Source organism: Loxodonta africana, chromosome 13 (assembly GCF_030014295.1).
Source record: "Loxodonta africana isolate mLoxAfr1 chromosome 13, mLoxAfr1.hap2, whole genome shotgun sequence".
NCBI lineage: Eukaryota > Metazoa > Chordata > Mammalia > Proboscidea > Elephantidae > Loxodonta > Loxodonta africana.
The window spans coordinates 22,357,945-22,372,238 of record NC_087354.1 but is presented as its reverse complement, the minus strand read 5'-3'; the positions used below and the strand labels follow the sequence as shown (position 1 = coordinate 22,372,238).

General features: G+C 40.6%; 1 long non-coding RNA gene across 7 annotated transcripts in view; it reads left to right on the top strand.

Moving 5' to 3' along the window:
* LOC111751632 (uncharacterized) overlaps positions 1 to 14,294 on the top strand; it is a 185,396-nt gene that overhangs the window by 117,245 nt on the left and 53,857 nt on the right. For 2 of the 7 annotated variants that reach the window (XR_010317367.1, XR_010317365.1), the window contains exon 2: positions 7,031 to 7,149. The exons of the other annotated variants lie outside the window; for them this stretch is intronic. This is a non-coding gene — a long non-coding RNA (uncharacterized LOC111751632). The remainder of the gene's footprint in view (positions 1 to 7,030; positions 7,150 to 14,294) is intronic. 7 annotated transcript variants of the gene reach the window in all.

Here is a 14,294-nt window from a genome sequence, read left to right as displayed (position 1 = left end):
TCTCAGATTATTTCCTCAGCATACACATTGAATAAGTATGGTGAAAGGATATAACCCTGACACACACATTTGCTGATTTTAAACTGTCTTCCCTTGTTCTGTTCGAATGACTGCCTCCTAGTCTATGTACAGGTTCCTCATGAGCACAATTAAGTGCTCTGGAATTCCCATTCTTTGCAAACTTTTCCAAAATTTGTTATGATTCACACAGTCGAATGCCTTTGCACAGTCAATAAAACACAGGTAAACATCCTTCTGGTATTCTCTGCTTTCAGCCAGGATCCATCTGACATCAGCAACGATATCTCTGGTTCTACATCTTCTTCTAAATCCAGCTTGAATTTCTGGCAGTTCTCTGTCATGTACCGCTGCAACCATTTTTGAATGATCTTCAGCAGAATTTTACTTGCGTGTGATATTAACAATATTGTCTTGTAATTTCTGCATTCCATTGGGTCAACTTTCTTTGGAATCTGAATCTCTTCTAGTTGATTGGCCAGGTAGCTGTCTTTCAAATTTCTTGGCATAGATGAGTGAGTGCTTCCAGCATTGTGTCTGTTCATTGAAGTATCTCAATTGGTATTCTGTCAACTCCTTGAGTTTTGTGTTTCACCAATGCCTTCACTGCGCTTGAACTTCTTCCTTCAGTAACATCAGTTCTTGGTCATATACTACCTTTTGAAATGTTTGAATATTGACCAGTTCTTTTTGGTAGAGTGACACTGTGTATTCCTTCCATCTTCTTTTGATGTTTCCTTCATAGTTCAATATTTTGCCCATAGAATCCTTCAATACTGCAAGTTGATGCTTGAATATTTTCTTCAATTCTTTCAGTCTGAGAAATGCTGAGCATGCTTTTCACTTTTGGTTTTCTAACTCCAGGTCTTTCACACGTCATTGTAATACTTTGTCTTCTTGGGCAACCTTTTGAAATCTTCTGTCCAACTCTTTTACTTCATCATTTCTTCCATTTGCTTTAAATGTTCTGTGAGGAAGAGCAAGATTCAGAGTTTCTTCTGATGTCCATTTTGTTTTTTTCTTTCTTTCCTGTCTTTTTAATGACATTTTTCTTTGTTCACGTATGCTGTCTTTGATGTCATCCCACACCTTGTCTAGTCTTCAGTCATGAGTGTTCAATATGTTAGATTTATTCTTGAGATGGTCTCTAAATTCAAGTGGGATATACTCAAGGTGGTACTTTGGGTCTCATGGACTTGTTTTTAATTATTTGCAGCTTAAACTTGAACTTGCATCTGAGGAATCGATGGTCTGTTCCACAGTCAGCACTTGGCCTTGTTCTGACTGATGATATTGAGCTTCTCCATGCTACCCCTTGTCTGTCAGTTTGTCTTAACTGTGGTGGCTTGCATGGTGCTGTGATGCTGGAAACTATACCACTGCTATTTCAAATACCAGCAGGGTCACCCATGGTGGACAGGTTCCAGCAGAGCTTCCATATTAAGACAGGCTAGGAGTAAGTACCTGGCAATCTACTTCTGAAAAAACTGGCCAGTGAAAACATTGAGTGGCTGTGGAACACTGTCTGACATAGTGCTGGATAATGGGCCCCTCAGGTTGGAAAGCACTCAAAATATGACTGGGGAAGAGTGGCCTCCTCAAAGTAGAATCAAACTTAATGACATAGATGAAATAAAGCTGTTAGGACCTTCATTTGCTAATGTGGCGTAACTCAAAATGAGAAGAAACAGCTGCAAATATCCACTAATAATTAGAAAGAGGAATGTACGAAGTATGAATCAAGGAAAATTGGAAGTTGTCAAAAATGAAATGATTTGAAGATCGATATCCTAAGCATTAGGGAGCTGAAATGGACTGGTATTGACCATTTTGAATCAAACAGTCATATGATCTACTATTTCAGAAATGATAAATTGAATGGGAACGGCATTGTATTCATCCTCAAAAAGAATATTCCAAGATCTATCCTGAAGTACAGCCCTGTCAGTGACAGGATAATATCCACATGCCTACAAGAAAGACCAGTTAATACGACTATTACTCTAATTTACACAGCAACCACTAATGCCAAAGATGGAAAAATTGAAGATTTTTACCATGATCAAACATGCAATCAAGATGCACTGGTAATTACTGGTGATTGAAATGGGAATGTTGGAAACAAAAGAGAAAGATCAGTAGTTGGAAAATATCGCCTTGGTGATAGAAACAATGCTGGAGATCACATGATAGAATTTTGCAAGACCTATTCATCGGAAATACCTTTTTTCAACAATATAAATGATGACTATACATGTAAATCTCAGCAGATAGAATACACAGGAAATAAATCGACTACATCTGTTGAAAGAGACGATGGAGAAGCTCACTACCATTAGTTCATTCTTTTAGAATTTCTAAAAACAGCCTTGGTAGTGTGACTGCTAAGTGCTCAGCTACTAGCCAAAAAGTTGGTAGTTCAAGCCCTAAGTGCTGGACTGCTAACTGAAAGATTGGTGGTTTAAACCCATCCAGAGGTGCCTGGAAAGTAAGGCCTGGTGATCTGCTTCTGAAATTTTAGAGACTTGAAAACCTCACGAAGTGCAGTTCTACTCTGTGCACGTGGGGTTCCCATGAGTTGGGATCAACTCAATGGCAAACAATAAACACAACTTTCGTTTCCTAATTGTTATTTTTGGTTGTTATGAAAGTCCTTAAATCTTTCCTTTCTAGGTTAGTTTGTTTATTCGCTTTTTAATTTCTTTAGCTAAGTGCTTCTTTTACTTATAATACAAGGTTTTTTGGCTAAGAATTTTCTACTGCACAGACTATATCTCCCTAGATTCTAAACAAAGTGTGGTCTCTTTGGTCATTTACTTATTTCTTAAATAGTTTGTAATTTTGGCTTTTATTTCATATTTGGCCTAAAAGTCATTTAGGAGAATGTCCTTGAATTTTTAAGAGATTGGATTTTAAATTTAATTAAAATTTCCTCCTAGATCTTTGGCACTATAGTTGGTAAGTGTGACTTATTTCGTTTTGTTTTTGGTATATATATAAAGTTGTTTGTGTCCAAATATACGATCAACTTTGCAAATGTGTGACGGGTGCCAAAAAGATACAGTGTGTTCCCTATCAGATAAGGTCAGGACTAATTTTTTTATTTTTTATTGTGCTTTAAGTGAAAGTTTACAGCTCAAATTAGGTTCTCATACAAAAATATATACACATATTGTTACGTGACCCTAGTTGCTCTCCCTATAATGTGACAGCACACTCCTCCCTGCCACCCCGTATTTCCCGTGTCCATTCAGTCAGCTCCTGTCCCTTTCTGCCTTCTTATTTTGCCTCCAGACAGGAGCTGCCCATTTAGTCTCATGTGTCTACTTGAGCTAAGAAGCACACTCTTCATAAGTATCATTTTATGTCTTATAATCCAGTCTAATCTTTGTCTGAAGAGTTGGCTTTGGGAGTGATTTTAGTTTTGGGCTAACAGAGAGTCTAGGGGCCATGTCTTCCTGGGTAGGACTAATCTCAATATTCGATTAGTTAAATTGATTTTGGCTAGAATGTGGTGGGAATTTTTGATAATGTATACTTGGGATTTTTTTTCCAGTTATGACTGTTGTTGATTTTGTGGTGACTTTTACATTTTTGCAAGTATTCTTTAACTGATGTTAGTGGAATTGCCTTTTCTGCTTAACTATTCTTATTTCTTTTTCCACAACACCGATGCTTCTTAAATGAGAAGTCTGGTCCTCCTCCAGAGCTGCTCTTGGGTAGATGCCTAGATGCAAACCCTACCTGCCTGAGATCAAGTTATAGGTATAGCTGCCTTCTGAGCCCCAGGTGGCACATTTGCAAAATGAGGAATAATAATAGTAGCTAAAGCATTGATATGAGAATTAAAAGAGTTAATGTAAAGAGCTTAAAAAAAAAAAAAAAGAGTTTAGATCTTAGCAAATGGTATTTTTTATTGCTGACTCTTTTAATCCCTCATATTTCCTTTGCATTCTGGGAGAGGTTAGCAAGTTTTTCCTCCCCATCAAAGATAACTGTCTGTACTGCCAATTCTGTTCTCTAGTAATTGCAATTAAATGTTAAATTTGCGATTGTATTTTTAGTTTACTTGTAATTGTTCTTTTCTCATGCATCTCCCTTTTTATTTCACTCGGAACTTTTAATCTGAGGATGTATTCTCTTTATGGTCCAAGCTCCCACTTCACAGAGGCCAATCTGTATCTTGTGTCAGTGCAACAGTTTGCTGAGGCTCTTGTCTGATTCCTACAGGTCATTTTTTAAAACCATTCTCATTCTCTGAGTCCTTAAGATTATGTTCCTTTCCTGTGTCCTTCAGTGTTTACATAAATCTAATATTTGTTTGTGTTTGCATGTGTGTATATGTTTTTTATATGTGTGTCCTTCTCCCTCCAGCCACCTCCCCCCGCTCCCAGAAGTCGGATATGTGCTTAGGCCCAGCATTTGCCAACATACCAAGTGTGTGGATTTTCCTTGATTCTATCCGCAGGTCCTATGATGCTGTTCAAAGTCCTTTCTCACTTCCCTAGAGAAAGTGAAGTTCTATTAAGCTGGGTAGCTCCTAGCTCACTCCCTAGTTTGTAGCAGGTTCTTCTGCATAGTGGTTAAGTTCTATGGCTGCTAACCAAAGGGTAGGCAGTTCAAATCTGCCAGGCGCTCCTTGGAAACTCTATGGGGCAGTTCTACTCTGTCCTGTAGGGTCGCTATGAGTCGGAATCGACTCGATGGCACTGGGTTCTTTTTTTTTGGTTTTCTTCGATACTGCTGTAAGATCTTCTCCCAGACCTGGAATGAATGCAAAATTTGTCTTCATCGTAAGTTGCTACTTGAATCTTTAGTATTTTGGTCTCTCCTACAGGATTTTACTGCCAGGGAAGCTATTTCCATGTAACATCTTTAGGCCCCCCCTCCACCTGGGTCTCTTGTTTACTAGGAGTTTCAGTGCTCAAATGGGGGTAGCAAAATCAACAAGGCTGCTGGGGCTAGAGTACAACCTTATACATTAGCTGAAATTTCTGAAAGACACTCAGCTTACTAGTACTTTGCTTGTCAATCAGAGTCTGTATGTGTCTGTGTGCTCAGCTTCATCTGTTTGGGAATTTAGTAGGAAAAGAGGAGTATATGCATTTGCTGTTATAAACAGAGGTCATAGGGTTCCTAATGAAATCATTTTCTTGAATGTTGATGGTCTCGATGCTTCTGCTAAGGGAAAGCTAAAAAGGGGGACAAGTAAAGGGGACAGATAAGATGGCACCAAGGAATATAAGTCCCACAGCTTGCTCACAAGGAGCAATGAGAACCCAATCCAGTGAATCCCTTTCATGGATCGGACTGTGTGTTGGAAATCCTAACCCATATAGTACTGTTTGGACATAGGATTTTCTTTGTTATGTTAATGAGGCCATATTAGAGTGTATCCTAAACCTAATGACTTCTGAGTTACAAAAAGAGCAGATTAGATCCAGAGGTAAGCGCATGTGAGGTGTGTGTGTGTAAGGGGGTGGGCAACAAAAACAGGAGCCATGTGAGGATCGTCTACAAGCCAAAGAGCCAAGGAGCACGAAGGGCCCCTACAGGAAGGAATCAACACACCTGAGACCCTGATTTGGACTTTTAGCCTCTAGACCTGTGAGAAAATACATTTCCATTCTTTAAAGCCACCACCCTTACGGTATTTCTGCTACAGCGGGAAACCAAGTCCTCCCTCTATGGAGTGGCCTTTCCCAGGGATTGTGACTCATGTTGGTGACCAGAGGAATGGCAATCTCTATCTAGAGGCTTCTGTGATTGCACTAGTTCTAGAATGTCTAATTGTTTTTGGGTTTAAATGAAGAGCTTATAGATTAAAGGGATATGTTTGCTTAAAAGTTAAAAATTATATGATCTGGAATAAGCCCACTGGGCTGACAGAATTTACCTTACCCTCTAGGTGGATCCTCAGGTTACCAAGCCTGTATACACTTGGAAAATAACTTTGAGTTTCATGGGTGTCTGACCAAAGGGTATGAAGAACACCCAGGCTATTTAAAAAATGTGTTTGCTCTAGAAAATGTGGTTATAAATGTGTGCTCTGAAAACATTCCTGAGGATGAGATGAGGAAGCTTTGGTAGCCAACGAAGGTGACCCCATTCCAAGGCCTTAGAGCTGCTGTGTTAAGTTGGCTTTCTCTGAGGAGCTTTGCTTTCTCCCCAGCCAGGATCCCACCCAGGTTTTCTGTCAGTCCTAGGAAACACAGTCCTGTTTAGTGCCCTTTGATTTGTACTCACAGTTTGCTCATCCGTTGGATGACACGACAAACACCAACTTGAGTTTTGCTTTATTGACTTTTTTTTTCCAAATTCTAAATTAAACTGTATCTGGGCTGTCCAGGGGAGGGGAGAGCCCTCCGATAAGCATGTCTGAGGAAGAGATTTCCCTGCTTTGCTGTACTGTTATTTTATTTTCTCTCAGCACCCAGGATTCTCAAGAAATGATCATATTGAATGAAACAAGTTTGAAGACTAGAGATCTGTTCAGAATTTCCAGTCAAGTACTCGAATTTAATAGAGAGAAATGACTGATATGATATAGAACTTCCAACCTCAGAAAATTCTGAAGGAATCTCTAGAACTAATAGCATCTTAAATGTTCACCTATCTTTCTCTTTCCACTCCTTGCCATCCTCATTGTGTCTCATCACCCAACTAAAGAAACAAAAGGAGAGAAAAATTAAAGTATTTGGGATCAGAATGATGGATCTTAGATTGAGAAGATGATAAAAGTAATCTCAACCACTATCCTGTCTTTCTGAGACTAATCTGAGGGCTATTTGTACCCATGTCACACCTGTGTTTTATAACATTGGTCTAAAGGTAATGTGTAGGTAATATTCCTTATGGCAAAGGATAAGAGTTTCTCTTCTTCATGGCCAGCCAGGAGCTTGTGGGATTAGGATCAGAAATCTCTGGGCTCCTAAAAACCATTGTATTTCAAAACAAATTATGGAAGAGAGAAGAGTTAGAAGTAAAACCAGAGTCTGCCATTTTTCTGTAGGTGCATTCATCCACCTGGGGCTAGAGGGCTAGACTATGCTGTTGCCATATTTCTGCCCATTGTGGGGTCCACAGAACTGTGTTCCTGACAGATGAGGTCACACGTCCATGAAAACGCAGGTAACCACTCAGACAACTTTGACATTTGCTTGAATGTAGTCATGAGTGTTCTCTGGCAAAGCCACTTATCTGGAGATACGGGAGGGAAGTTCCATGGAAAAGAAGGCCCTTTGGTGATAACACTAGACATTAACTCCTATTAGGAGAGGCTCAAACAATGCCTCAGGGCATCTTTCATGAAGAATACAGGAGTTCCAGAAGCAGGGTTGCCTGACAGTCTTACAAATATGAGACTAAGAGGGAAACAATCTTTTAAAAATGGGAGCTGGCAGGTGAGGAGGGAGTTTAAAAGGACATAATGAATAGAGTGGACGAGGGCAGGAGCTGTGGTAAGGAGGCTTCTGTGAGGCCACTGTATTGAGAGGTTGGGGTTTCTCAGAACAGGTATACCGTAGGTAGACTTTTAAGTGATAGGTTTAATCATCAAACGCATCATTCTCAAGGAGATGTGAAATGGACCCTCCCCTTACCTGTCCTCCTGACCTGGCCTAACAGAATTTTAAAAATGGGCTCCTTTTATGGTTGAGGCATGTAGACAATCAGTGCTACACAACAAAGAAATTGCCATGCGATAGGTGACTCTTATACCTCTCAGCTATATCAAGGATATAAATGGGTCAGGAGAGAGGATATATTGAAGAAAATTTTTTGAGAAGAATTTTCTCTGAAATGAACTTTACCGTGAACATTTTACTTGCTCATATAGAGCAAGGAGTGTATGTGTGTGCGTGTGTGTTAGGGAGGTTCTTCACTTTGACGAAACACTTAGAAAGCTTTATTTAAGTCACTTTCAGTAAGGGGCATAGTGGGTTGGTTCCTCTCTCTTGTCTGAGTAATCTAAAGGGCAAGAAATGAGCTAGCCAAGCGTGGATGGATGAGTCAAAGGTGAGGTGGTTGCTTTGTATGTATAGCAGAATGTTTTGGGCCAAAGAGAGTCTTCTAAAGTGGCTGTAACGTTTGGTAGCCCCAGCTGCAATGAATGAGTGCTCTTGTTGCTGTGTATCCTTGTTAGCATATAATATAATTAGGTTTTGAATTTCAGCCTTTCTAGTGGGTATGTAGTGGTATCTTGTTTTAATCTGCAATTCCCTAATGACATATGTTGTTGAATATCTTTTCATAGGCTTATTTGCCATCTGTATATCTTCTTTAGGGGTGTCTGTTCAGATCTTTTGCCCTTGATTCAATTTTTTTCTTATTGTTGAATTTTAAGTGGTCTCTGGATGTTTTTGATACAGGTTCTTTATCAGGTATACTTGCAAATATTTTCTAGACATTGAGAGGCTAACTCTAAAATTTGTATGGAAATGCAATAGATCTAGAAAAGTCAAGGCAATTTTGAAAAAGAAGAACAAAAGTGGATGATTTCTAAGATCTGATTCCAAGACTTACCATGAATTCTAGCAGTCAAGACAGTGTAGTATCTGTGTAAGGATAGACATGCAAATCAATGGAACACAAAGGAGAGTATAGAAATAGCTCCACCCGTATTTGGTCAATTCATTATTGACAAGAATGCCAAGACAGTCCCATGAGGAAAATGATATTTTTTTCAACAGTCATTACCTGAATCACTGAATGTCAATGTTAAAAAAAAAAAAGAACATTGAATTTTATATCATATACGAAAATTAACTAAGATGGATTACAGGTTTAAATGTAAGAGCTAAAGCTATAGAACATCTAGAAGAAAACATAGGAGAAGATTTTGTCGTTCCTTTGTATTAGGCAAGTATTTCATAGTTTGAATACATAAAACCATAAAAGAAAACTGATAAATGGCAATCAAAATTAAAAACTTTGTTCCAAAAGAGACACTGTTAATGAAATGAAAAGGCAAGAGATAGAAAACAAACTGGGAGAAAATCTTTACAAAACAGATATATAATAAAGTGCTTGTATCCAAAATATATAAAGAACATTTATTACAACACAACATTAAAACAAAAACCCTGATTAAAAAGGGGACCAAAGTTTGGAATGCACATTTCACCAGGGAAGATCTACAGATTTAAAAGAAGCACATGAAATATGCCCAACATTATTAGCACTAGAGAAATGCAAAAAAAAAACCATAATGAGATGGTATACACCATTGCACGTTCATCTGAGTTGCTACAATTACAATAGCTGACCGGAGAAAGTATGACGAGGATTTAAATCAACTGGAAATCTCACACGTTACTGATGGAATGCAAAATGGTACAGACGTTTTGGAAAATAGTTTGTGTACCTAATGGAAAAGAAGGCATGCATTCACATGAAGACTTGTACTCAACTGTTCATAGCCACCTCATTCATAACAGCTAAAAACTACGAACAATCCAAATACCCATCAACTCGTCAGTGAATAAGCATATTGTAGTATAATCATAAAATGGAATGCTTTTTCAATAAAAGGGAAGAAGAAATACTGATAGGTGCAACGACATGGATGGATCTCAAAAGCATTATATGAAAGAACATGGACACACAAGGTACTGGATGATTCCATTTACACGAAGTCCTCACAAAGGCAAAGCTATAGTGACAGAAGGCAGATCAGTGGTTTCTAAGCGCCAGGGGGCCAAGTAGGGGATTGACTGCAAAGTGCTACGAGGGAAGTTGCATTACTAGGGTAAACCCTCATTACTTATTACTACTTTATTCTTTTAATATATTTATGGATTAAATAGGGTCTCAAACCTCATTAAATACAGGCAATCCTCACTTTTACATGTTGTTGTTGGGTGTCGTTGAGTCGGTTCCGACTCATAGTGACCCTATGTACAACAGAACTTTGCACGCTACTGTGATAACTGAAGGTAATCAATTATCGTCCATAGCAGATGTGGGTCCTCTTTTTTTTTGCACACTTCCAGTCCTCATCCATTTCAGTTAACACGGTGCTGTGCAAAGAACAGACTGCCCACAGTTTGACTGTGTACCTTCTTTTCCCCGTGGGATTTAGCAAGGGGACAACCCTACGTGCCCAGATAATAACTGTTCTTTGAGTTTATTTTGCTGATGTTCTGCTAGAGAGTAAGGAGCCCTTAGATTGAAGCTTATCTTCTTGCAATGTATTCAATGTTTTAGCAGCTGGGTGTATTTGAGTCTGTTTCATAGCCTGACTGCTCATATTTCTCCATACTTTCTGTCTCCCAAATGCTTGCCACTACCTGGCTGCTTTGGAGCCTTTTCACAATTGCAGAAGAAGCAGATTTCGAAAACTAAGTTTCTGCTTATTTTCTTTTCCCAAACCGTGCCCAAGAAGTTAATGCTTACAATATTTCCCTTCCTTGACCTTTTTGTTCATCAAGTCTGGGTTAGATCTGAGAAGGTCAGAACTTCCGTTGCCCTGTTGTGGGGAAGGCTGTTTCTAAGGTGACGCCTCTGTCCCAGCCTCAGGGCTCTGCAGCTAGGTCCACAGGTGTCCCCAGACACCCATGTCAGGGGTGGCTTATCCAATGGGCAAGGTCAGCACGGTGCTTACCTTGTTTACCAGATCATCTGTAGTGAACAACGTGTTGAAATCCATGTAAAATTGTTCACTACAGATTAGTAAGTAAGCACAAGTAAGCTCGTGCTTACCTTCCTTACTGGGTCATCCGTCCCTGTCAGGGACTGTAAATTTGAAACGAGGCTTTGATTCTGTAGGAAGGTACTGTGGGGCTGGGAGAGAGACAGATGCCAGCTGTACCTAGAAACAGAATCTGCGATGTGGTGAAAAATGTGAAATCGTTCATTTCAAATGACCTGGTAAGCCAGGTAAGCACTGTGCTTACCTTGCCTATTGGGTAATCTGCCCCTACCCATGTTACTGATTAGAAATCGGGTTTGGCAGCCTTGGCACACCAGCTTTGCTTGCTGTGCCTGCCAGGTTTAGGAGAAACAATGGACTTTCTTTTACAGGTGAGATTACTTGGCCTGGCCTGAGTCTTGCCATTAGCCAGTACACCAAAGAATATGTCTCCTTTCATTTTCTTCATGTTGAGGAATTCTGGTTGCCCAGACCTATATGTGGACTACCACTTTTTTGTTTGTTTGTTTTGTTCTTTATCCCCGTATTGCTGGTCTATCTACTCTGCATAGTGAACTTGTTAGTAACCTAATTCACTTCCCTAAAAGCAAAAGCCATTTTGGTCTCTGTGAATGGAACTTTCTCTCAAATGTGTTTTGTACGTTCTTGATTTCTTGAGTAGAATGTAGTATAATTTAATATTTTCTTGATAATGCAAGGTCATTATCGTGGACATCAATCAACATCTTGGGCTGAAATATAGTGATTACCTCTGGGTCGCTAAAGTTTCTAGGGCCTTTGCCTTTCTCAGAGGTATCTGCAGGTTGGTGTTCGTTTTTAGTCTGCCATTATATAGATTTTTTCTTTTTTGGGGGGCTGTTCTCCTAATATACTGGGCTGTTAGCTAATGTATGCTCACTTTCCTGCCTCTTTACAGTTGACTGTTTTTTGTGTATTTTTATTGGGAAACAAGATAACTTGTTAGAATTGTGTGTAAACTAAGAGTAAATAGGTTGTGAAGGAATGTCTTCTTTTCTCATCTAAAAGTAAGAAAATTTGAGCCTGTTTTCTCTTAGATCTTTTCCAGGTGACATTTTCTAGGTTCCTTCTGAGCAAAGCATACTAACTTCTGAGTGAGGCGCAGTTTTACGTAGCGGCTAAATGCATGGGCCTCCGGAGCTAGACAGCTGGGTTCAAATCCTGTGAATTTGGGCCAATTACCTTTCTCAGTGCTTCAGTTTCCTCACTTCTAAGATGGGAATGATAATAATAAGATGGGAATGATAATAACACTCACCACTTCATAGAGTTATTATGAAGATTAGATGAGCTAGTGTGTGTGAAGTGCTTGGAACAACTGGGAATCTAAAATTCTGAGAACTAATTCTGTGGAACTCTGAAACAGGGATGGTTATGTTTCTAGGCTAATCTACGAAGACTTCCTAGCCTATAGAATTTCATCATTGATTCATCGTACTGTTGCTAGAAGAATGTGTGTTAGAGGTTGCAATTTGCAGCCTTGGGTACATTTCTGCATCGCATGAACAGCAAAATCCTGGACTCCCATAATGGTGCAAATGGTTAACACGCTCAGCTGCTAACTGAAAAGTTGGAGGGCTGAGTCTACCCAGAGGTCCCTCAGAAGAAAGGCCTGGGGATCTACTTCCGAAAAAGCAGCCATCGAAACCCCTATGGAGCACAGTTCTCCTCTGAGAGACATGGGGTCGTCATGAGTCGGAGTTGACTTGACAGCAGCTGGTGAACACCGGACAGGAACAGAGAGACTTTGCGCGGCTTGGCTGAGAATTCGGCTTCTGGGATCACGTATATAATTCTTTCATTCTCTGAACCATAGTCTCCTCATTCATTCTACTTGTACTGGGCAGAGGGCGAGACTCTGGGGAATAAGACCTAGGCTGGGCTTTTGAGCTATTGCAGTCTATGAGGAGAGACAGTATATGACTCCAAGAATAAAAATGAAACATGATCAAGGAGGGGTTGCAGAGACCAAAGAGCATTTGAGTCTTTTGGGGCCACTTGAAGGAGGTGGTAATTATGCTGTGTTTTGAAATATCAATAGAAGTTAGATGGTTGATGAAAGGGGGAATAAAATCAAGAAGTATTTAGATGGTCAAATTGATAGGGGCTTGGTGCTATACTGGAAACCCTGACTGGCGTAGTGGTTAAGAGCCATGGCTGCTAGCCAAAAAGATTGGCAGTTCGAATCCACTAGGCGCTCCTTGGAAACCGCATGGGACAGTTCTGCTCCACCCTATAGGGTCGCTAGGAGTCGGAATCTACTCGATGGCAATAGGTTTGGTGGTTTTTGGTCTTGGTGCTATAGTGAAGGAATGCTGTAGTGAGGGAGAGTGATTCCCACGCAATTCCCGCGTTTCAGGATTGGGCTTTTGAATAAATGAGGAGAGAGATAGTAACCCATAGGCAGGGTATGGATTATGAGGTGATGTGTGGAAAGGGCCAGGCACACAGAATGCTCTCCATATATGTTAATCCCTTTCCCTTTGGGGGTGCGAATGAGTTCTACATTTACTACTTGGTTGGAAATTAAATGAAAATGGCCAAGCTTTCTGTTGAAATTTAAGCTCATTTCATCTGACTGCCTTTGGCTAATGAAGCAGGATATTGTTGAAGTAGTTCACAGCAGTGACTTAGCTTTGCCATTTTTTAAGTGACTGTATTAGCTGCCCAATAGGTCCATGGCATAAGGAGACCAGGAAAGTGCACGCTTAGGGGGAAATGGTCATAACCTACCATTAAATCTGTAGTTGCAGTTTCTTTTGACTTTTGGGTAAAGGCTGCAAGAAGGAGGCTTTAATGTTCAGAGCAGACCTCTGGTCTTCAGTGTCCCTTTGGCTGACTGTTGGCATCACCGGGTCCTTAGCTTCACCTGAGCAGTTCTTACTATGGGACTGTACTTAGTGATTGTGCTGGTCTCTACCCCACCATTCTTTGGGGGCAGGAAAACTGCTTTGTGTTCGCTCAGCCTCTTGCCTTCCTTCAGATTCCCACACTCAGGATACCCTTTACCACACTCCAGATCGCTATCGGTGCAGACCATGTCAGCGTCATTTCAAGCCATTCCTTCCAAGGCATTTCCACCCCAGTATCCAAGGACATGAAAGTGCCACAGGTCCCTCTGGCTCCCACTCTAGCCTGCCCAGAGCTAACAGAGCTGTCTCCTGACTTGGGGAGAGTTCCTCACTAAGGCTAGCTTACATTAGCAGGTGCTGCAGGCTGGTGGGTGAGCACCGGGCCTCTGCAGTGACATGAGGAGAGGGGGATCTGGGCCAGGACAGGAAACTCAATCACAGCTCAAGAGGGAGGAGGAGGCTTTTATCCTAACTGCCAGCCACCAGGGGCCGCAGATAGCATCGGTGCACCAGGTCCTGTTACATCTTGCTCCTGCGCTGAAGCACTAATGAGAAGCCAGCAGTGGAGATGGGAGAAGGGGGTGAGAAAGAGCGGGACAAGGCGGCTGTGAGGACAGAAGGAGACAGGGAGGAGAGGGGAAGTGGCAGCATGACTCTAGCAAAAGCTCTTATTCTCTAGAGGAAAAGTGCTTTGTAATTTTGCACCAAATCATTCTTAACCACAGAGATGGAGACCCCTATCTTAAGGGGAAATT